The sequence below is a fragment of the Pteropus vampyrus genome, unplaced genomic scaffold, assembly GCF_000151845.1.
Source record: "Pteropus vampyrus isolate Shadow unplaced genomic scaffold, Pvam_2.0 Scaffold166, whole genome shotgun sequence".
NCBI lineage: Eukaryota > Metazoa > Chordata > Mammalia > Chiroptera > Pteropodidae > Pteropus > Pteropus vampyrus.
This window is the reverse complement of record NW_011888947.1, coordinates 1,508,904-1,517,774: the sequence shown is the minus strand read 5'-3', so window position 1 is coordinate 1,517,774 and position 8,871 is coordinate 1,508,904.

Sequence of the window (8,871 nt, the reverse complement as noted above, 5' to 3'; positions counted from 1 at the left end):
TTGAAGTGGAGCCTGGAATAGGCATCAATGACCATCCCGAGAAGAGCTTCGGGCTCCCCACAGCCAGGTTCACATTACCCTCTGCCAACTGTGGGTTCCTCCTGCCACTTCGAGAGTGTAAAACGTTGAGGAACAGGAGGCTCTGGGAGGGCCATCTCTACCTTCCTCCACGCCAACACTGCCCATGCGCGCTCCCGTGAGTCAAACAGTAGGCTCTTTTGACATTTTTTAAAAAAAATAAAAGACCGAAACCAAACAGATGAATGGAAGAGACACTAAGTGGCCACTGCTTGTCTCCTTAAGATCCTTGGCAGATTTGGTCTCCTTCTCTGTCCCTGAGTCTTGAGGCGCAAATCAAGATCTCCAGCTGCAGTCGTGCAGGGTAGCAGAGGTTTAAGCTAACAGCAATTAAGGAGGGTTTCCTGCGATAAACTCCTCAATCTTCCTTGAAATCTGCATGCTCCCAGCTTTATGGCCCACTCATGCTGGATGGAACGCTGCAGACCAGACCATGTCAGAGGTCACGATGTCACTTTTTAAAGATCTGGTCAGAGATGAGGGTCTGTCGCTATCAGATGTACCCGGTGGCCCCAGCAGGACGGAGCTGGTGACCTACGCCAAAAGATGGCCATTGGCCAGCTGCTCGGCCCTGGTGGGGCCATCGGCAAATGACTTCCTGGGCCTCCAACTCCTCATGCATACAAGGGACAATAATTTCTGCTGGGGGAGGGCACTGCGATGTGAGAAAAAGAATGAAACGATTAGGAAAAAACATAACATACCGAGTAATAAACGAATAGTTAAGAGCTTGGACACTGGTGTCAGGCAAATCCAGATTTAAATCTGAATTTCGCCACTCTCCAGATGGCCTTAGGGTAGCTATTCAACTAATTGCTGAGATTCAGTTTCCTCACCTACAAAATGGGTGCACGTAGGAACACCCACCTGAAGGCACGTGGAAGGCAACCCAACCCAGCAGTGATCTCCCGGTGCCCTATTTACAACTGCAGTTACTCATCCCCTGTCCCATTTACTTCTCTCTTTTCTCCAAAACACCTATCACCATCTTTTAATGGTGATAGGTGTTTTGGAGAAACACCTATCCTTTTAAACACCTTAGCCTTTTAATTTGTTTCATTGTCTTCTCTCATCCCCTCTCCCCCATGAAATCTTCATGGGGCCATAGACTTTTATTGATTTTATCCTTTATTCTATCCCCAGCACCCAGTATGGTGTCTAGCACACAGTAGGTGCTCAACAAGTGTTTGCCAGATGCACAAAATACTAGCTAATGTTGTTGCATTTGTAGACGCACAGGTCGGATACTTATGAAATTGACTTGCAGTAAGTCAAATTTATGTGTTTACTGTGCTTTATTTGAAAAGATTTTTACTTTAAAGCCCTCTTCCTTCTCCTCCTTTCTTGAAGGCTTTTAACTTTTGGGTATCAAATTGTCACCTAGATGTAGGGAAAGAGGGATGGTGAGGACATGTATGGGAATGTGGTTAACATTCCCACGTTTGGGGCCAATTTAAATCTGTCTCCCACCGACGCCCTCCTTTCCACACGCTCCCCACCCCAGGCTTTGACTGACTTTGGCTACAGGCACCTTCAACTGTAATCATAGCCCACAGGTCAAGTTTTTCTCTGTGTTTTCAAACAGAACTGAGCTCCTCAGGTGAGCTGGTAGTGGGAAGGGAGTCTCCTCGGTCTCAGGAAACGCCCTCCCCTCCCACGAGAATCCCTTTCTGAGATGCTGGGGATCTGAGCAGAACATCTGCTGTACAAAGCAGCTGGCCTGGAACTTTCCTCTGGCGAGGACCTGCGTTCAGATCTTTGGGGACAATCTCCGTCTGCACCGGGATGGAAACCAGAAATCGAGGAGACACAAGGAAGGGCCAGGATGAGAGCTGCCAAGAACCAGCCCAGCGTGTTTTAAGTTGAAAGAGAGAAATGCAGCCTTGGCTGGATGCTGGGAAAGATTCTGATTAGTTCGAACCACTCCTGCCCTCCCATGGCTAATGTTCCTTTCGAAAAGAATGAAAAATCCAGGGAAGGGCCAGTCATTTAAATATGGACTGTTTGGGACCATCCCAGACATCAGAACATCTGCTAAATCTGACTTCGGGCGCGCTGCCTCCCTCCCCACCCCAGACATGCGAGCATCTGGTATGACTTTTTTGCTTATCTGAATGATCCCAATTGCAACACCATCTTGTCTGTGGTTTCACTGTTCATTATAAAATCATGTTTTACTTTGAAAATGCAATAATGGTGGAACCAACCTAATTAGGCACCAAAACCAAAATCTCACAGAAAAGAGGGTTTTCTTTTTTACCCACTACCAGAGAGTTGAAATCAGACTATTACTAAATCTGATTTTCAATAGGTTAAGAGTGAGGGACCAGCTTAAGTGTTTTAATTTGTTTCAGTGACTTTGTGCCGGAAACACAAAACTTTTGAGGAAATAATAATAGCAGAGAAGAAAATGGTTATGATTCAATGGAATTAGAGACCAGGAACTTTAAGATGTAGCTTCTTGGCGTAAACGCTCAGCACACGTCACTTCTTTTCTCGATTTCCTCAATTTTAAAATGTGAACAGAAATATCCTAAAATTCCAAAGACTCGGGGAAGAATATCACACTCGTGTAACATGCAAGGAAGCAAAATCAATACGTATAGCTTGGCTGAGAAGTAGTAATACTTCTTAACTCTCCCCGAAAAGTCCGATTTCCTAGTGGTAGGTCAAGCAAAATCTAGGACCTACAAAATCTAAGGTAAGATGTTCCTTTCATTCTTTAGCTTAAAAACTGGCTTGATCCCCTAGCCTCAGCTAATTTCTTTTTCTCTGCAAATGATGCTCTTTTCCCAGGGTCAGCTCGTCCTTCTAAGGCATCCGCCACAATTCCTCTGGTCTTACTGCCCGTACACTCACACTGCACGCAGGGCCACCAGCTGGCCCAGCACATTTCAGCTATTCGCGGCTCGTATGTGCCCTGCTCAGCTCACAGAGGCTCTTATTATCGGATGCCTCTTGTTAGGCTGGACTGCATAAAATTGCCATTTTTGTAGATCCAATGCAGTTGCATGTTGGCATATCAAATGGTTCCAACAAATGTGTACCAGAAACAGAAAGACACGCGTCTGGGCTCCCAGACGGCGGGTTAGTACTCCGGTGATGATGTGGTTTGGTGCCTGCCTTCACAAGCTGCTCTGTGGCCGTTAGCCACTCGTGTCTCTGTGCCTCAGTTTCCTCATCCGTAGAATGGCCGTAACAGTAGCACTGATGTCACGGGGAGGATGTAATGAGTGACTGAACAGGTACGTTATGCAGGCTACCAAGTGGCAGCTGTGATCTCCTCTCTTGAACCCCATGACAAGCCCCAGATAAGGGGGTACTGCTAATGACTTGCCCAGTGTCTCCCAGCTCCTGGTGACCGAGGCAGGCATCTGGTCTTAGTCCTCCCCACGCCCAGCTGCCTCCCATCTCTGGCTCCAGATAAGCCCAAATGCAAAGATTGCAGGGTACTTTCAGAGGTGGTTTTTTCACAAGGATTAAAGGCGAGTTTCTGGAAACAAGCTAATTTGATTGCCAGTTATAAAAATAATCTTGCATCTTTGCATGACAGAAATATTTACTCAGGTGAATGATATGCAATAAGATAAAACAAAAATAACTCCTCCCCAGGGACTGAGGGACTGGTTGTCCCTTAGAGTCCAAGGGGCTCTTGAGGGCGCACTAGAACCTCCTCCACAAACAAACAAACAAACAAACAAACAAACAGATCAGGGCTCCTTCCGCTCTCCGTCCAACAAAGGCGCCTAAACGGTGCCAGGCCTCCCTGGTCAGGGGCCAGTCATCTGCTCTGTCGGCCCCTCGGTTTCTGTGGGGATTTTGCCTGGTCGAGGTAAGGCAGGCAGCCAAATGAGTTCGACAAGTGTCTCATGTGCCCCTCATCTCTTTCTAGCACCTCCGGGTGCCCCACATGCCATGACAGGATGTCCTGCATGCTTTCCCTCCTCTTGGCACACCCCCTCAGCTAGCTCCATCATTTTCTGATCCCTGTACCTTAAGTCACTCCAGTGTTGCTTCTCAAAAAGTGACATGACAAGCAGGAAAGAGATAGAAGCTTTTAAAAATATATATTTTTAATCCTTCTGTTCCATGAACCAGGAAGTTGCATTTGTCTAAGAGCAAATTAACTGACACCCACCCCTCCCTGCACCCCGTCCCCCCCTCAACCTCCACCAGACTCCATGAATTTAGATGCAGAATCTGCCAAATTTGGGTGGAGACCGGCTCTGGCCTGGCGCCTTCTGCCTCCTGGCGCTGTGAGGCCAAAGGGGACGGAATGTTGGGATGGTCATTTTTCCTGAGTGACCAGGCCAGAGGAAGTCTTCCTCTCAAGGACAGAACTCTCCCATCTCTGCCCCCTCCCCAGGTGAATCTATCTTTTTAAGCAAGAACAGCTAAGTAAGAAAGAGGAGAGAACAGTAAGGAGTTTTACAAGGTGGTCACCTAAGGCAAGAAGGACCAGTTCTCGTCTTGTGAAGGCTTTCGCAAACATTAAGAGAAAATGGGCACTATCCACTTTTGATCCTGCCTTTAAACCCTGTGACATGAGCCCTGCCTTCATTCCCACTTCACAGATGGGAAGACCGAGTCCCAGGGAGCTGGAGACTTCCCACTGACACCCACTGACATCTGTCAATCAGTCATGAGCCCTCTGCCCTACGCGTAGTGAGTCCTCAGTGGCTTCAGGAGCAGGAACCCAAGCAGGAACCCTTTCCTCCCCTCCCCTGCCACATAAATGGAGGCAGCAGGTGAGGAGGGGGCTGGTGATTGATGGGGCTGCTCCCAGTTTCCTATCCTGTGGCCTGAGATGCCCAATACGGGTTGCAAAGGAACCATTCCAACTTTCCAGGTGTTTGAAGGTATTTGCTGAGCATCTTTCCTTCTCTGAGACCTGCTGCAGGTGCAGGGGGAAGTGGCAGGAGGCAAAGGCTCAAGCGGACAGTGCTGGCTTTGTCAACACAATGGAAACCAGTCTCTACTGTCTTTACACAGGAGGAAGGAGAGGGAGATGGGGCAGGGAGGGATGGGAAGGAGAGGAAGAGGAGGGCAGAAGAGAGGGGGACCTGCAGCCAGCACCCACATGTTTGTCGTAGTCTCCCGTCTGCATGCTCCACGAGGGTGTCCCAGGCCCAAGCCCAGGGCCCCGCCTGCCCTTCTCACCCCTCAGGCCTGAAGGACCCTCAGAAAATCCTCCCAGGGAGGGAGTAGTGAAAAGGCTGAGAAACAGCCAAATCATCTGCTTTGGATTAAAGAAAACAAAATCAGATTTATAAGGGAAAAAAGGAAGAAAGAGATAAGCTGGGGACTCAGAGCGCAGGGCGGGAGGAGGCTCTGACCCATTGTCTGGTGGATTACGGAGTCCAATTTTCCTGATCTCACATTGACATGACCACTGGGGTCACATTAGCGGAAATCCACGGCCACTGTGGTGTCTCAGCTCCTGGGCCCTTGTCAGAAGTCTGGTCCTACAAGGAGGGGCTGGAGGCTGGATCCTGTGAGCCTGGTGTCAGCCTCCCGGAAATCAAGCTCTTGGGCTTTTAAACCCAGTCTCTGAAAAACCAAGGAGGTGACAGGCAGTGAGGTCTGGTGGAACCACAGTGGCCAGTGTTGGTTTATTGTACAAACATCACCCGACTTGGTCACCAGGCGGTAACAGGAGACGGTTGGCCTCCTAGTTTGACCTTTCACCCCTCTTTACTAAATAGGCCTAATTATTGCATTTGTCTGTCATTTGAGCCACAAATGATCCATTCAGGTCATGGGGGGCGGGGGCGGGCAGGGAGGCCACACTTTTCAGCCCCTGTCTGGAGAGCTCCACTAATTGTATCCTTCAGAGGAAGTTTGGCAGGAGGCTGCTTTGGTCCTGTGTTTCCGGGGAGGGGACTTTTTCTGCTATAGTGGAAAGGATGTCACCAACTAGAGAATATCATCCCAGAGAAGCCCTGGGCTTCTGGTTCTCGGCTGCTGATTCTTCCTTCTTGGGTTCCTGGGTTTGAATTCCAGTTCCACATGGGTGAGCGACTTCACTCTCTGCAGCCTGGCCAACTGCGCATTGTCTACCCCATGGTCAGGGTGCTTCCCAGGGCCTACATGTCCCTCTTCCTTCTGTGCATGCAGAGACTGTATTTCCCAGCCTCCTGCATTCAGGTGGCTATGTGACCGAGTTCTGGCTAATGGCATGTGAATGGTGTGTGCCCCATTCAGGTCAGCCCATAAAAATCTCCTGTACCCCATCCTCTTTGCCTTTCCCCACCTGCTGCCTCTAAGCTCCTAGAAAGAGGGGGAGCCACAAGACAACAGGAGTCTGGGTCTCTGAGTGGGTTGTTGGAGCGGACATCCACAGCACCCCATCCCACCCCTCAGTGTTATATTGTGTTGTGAGTACAAAATAACATTATTTTATTATGTCTCTGAGGTTTGGAGATTGTTTATATCAGCAGTTGACTTATCCTGCCTAATGCACTTAATAACAGAACCCCATGTTTATTCCAGGAGGTAACATGCTTAATAAAGAGACTCTAATTTTCCTGCCTCCCTTGCAGCTAAGATTGGCTAATGAAATATACATAGATGTTATTGGGTAAGGCATCTGCGAAAGCTTTTTGAGATATAAACAGACAGTAGTGTATTTCCTTTTCCCCTCCTGATGCCTGGAATGCAAACCTGATAGCTGGAGCTCCAGCAACTATATTGAGCCATGAGGTGCTAAGTACGGTAGAGCAAAACATAAAAGTAATCTGAGTCCCTGATAACTATGGAGCCACTATTGACCCTCTTTTTTTCTTTTCTTTCTTTTTTTTTTTTAACAAACACTGGACTCCTTTTTTTAAAACTTGTTTTGCAAAAGAGAAAAATAAGCTCTTAATGTTACAGTCACCATTAATTTAGGTTTTCTGTTAAATATATCTGCACCCAGTCCTCACACCTACATTCCTTGCCTATAAAAATGTAGGCTTCCTGTAAAGGTTCAGCGAGGTAATATTATACATATAAAGAATACATTCTTTCATGGCAGGAGTAAACACAACCTATGCAATCTGGTTGTCACATGATTATATCGGAGTATAATCATTTGTTTACAACAGGAAGTTGCTTCACTTCTCAGTTTCTTCTGTGAAGTGAAGATAAAAATGCCAGCATGAGACATGCATGAGACAAAGGGGCCGCCTCCTGCTTGGTCTCCCAGCTCCTGCTTCTTCTCCCTCCTCTTCTCCATGTTTTCCTTACAGCCTGTCTCTGCCCTCTGAGATGTCTTACCATGTTCTCAGATGTTCAGGGCATGCGATTGGAACAACCTTGATTCCACGTTACAGCTGATCAGTGCTCTGGCCTTGAGAAATGGCAGGAGCTCCAGAAATGCTACCTTCTTCCATGGACGAACCTCCCCAGGCAGATTTCAGATTGAGTCTTGCTTTACTGTCCTGCCATCAGCTCAGAGGTATAAATAAAGCAAAAGTGCCAACAAGAGGCCTTTTAAAAACCTACTTTCTCTTTAGCGAGGGTTGAGCCTGAAGTGACAGCAATTCATGAAAGCAAGGATTTCAAGGAGTTGATGTTTGTACACACCAATTGCTGATATTTAACCATGCGATTGCCTTTATAAATTCTTGGTAGACTGGTAGTAGAACTCCTCATGAGAGGCAGTAAGAGAACATCCAGAACCCTCTTGGACTCTGGGACACTGGGTACAGTTGTGCAGGTTGTTCATTGCACAAGGTGCCTAGCCAATGGTGCAAGTGGCTAGCCCACACTGCATTCACAGCCTTGTACATGGCTCAGGGCTATATTTACCAAGGGAAAAAAAGACGCCTCTTTCTAAGTTGCACGAAGATACTATATGGGCTAGTGGCAGGCAGCTTAGATCACTGACTGGTACCCCCCTGTCTTTGTGTGGTGTCTACCTCTTTTTGCTCATCAAGACTTCCAAATGCAAAACAAAGTATTATAAGATTTGGGAGCTCTCCCTGGAGATTAAGCGTTCTTACCCTAGTGCATTATCCTGATTTAGGGCTGCAATCGCTTCATCTTTGAGCAGAGTTGTTTTAATCTCCATTGTCCGAGTTAAATGATTATCTACAATAGTAAAAGTGTCCATCAGCTGGGCTTTACTTGCAGGGGCTTGGGGGCAAAATTGGAGGCCGATAATCTGTGAGGCTAAAGTGACCCCTGTGTAATTAAAATGTTCCTTAGACCAAAAACCACGCACTGGTTTATCTGCATGGATCTGAGAAGCCACTTTATTCTTTCGTCCTCCCAATTTCTTGTCCTCTAATGTTATCTTTCCTGAGATGAACCTTTCCATTTTATACCCAAGCAGATGCATGAAAACAAAATAATATCTGGGTACGAGCCAGATGGTTTAAATGGAAATACCTGGGAAACAGGAAATGAAATTTGCAGAGGGAGAATGGCTCATTCTAAGATGGGGCAGAGAAAGTTCAAGACGAACCTGGACGCCTTGCTGTGACAGACGTAAGAAAGTGCTCAAAGAATAATGGGGACATGTCAAAATATATACTTGAAGGGGCTCCCGCTGGCCAAATCCAGGACAATTGAAGCAACAGAATAAATTCTTGTAATAATGGGTTATTACCCCAAAAATTAAATAAGAATTCATGAATACATATTGATATAATAAATAAAGGAGGAAGAAAGATAAGTTCTCTCTTGAAATAGAATTGCAATTAAAACTTTAGCAAGAATGATGGGATAGGAAATAAATCACCATGTAATTAATACTTTCAGGCAAAAATTAGCAATGTGTTAAAATTAATAGGAAAAAGTATAGTAAGT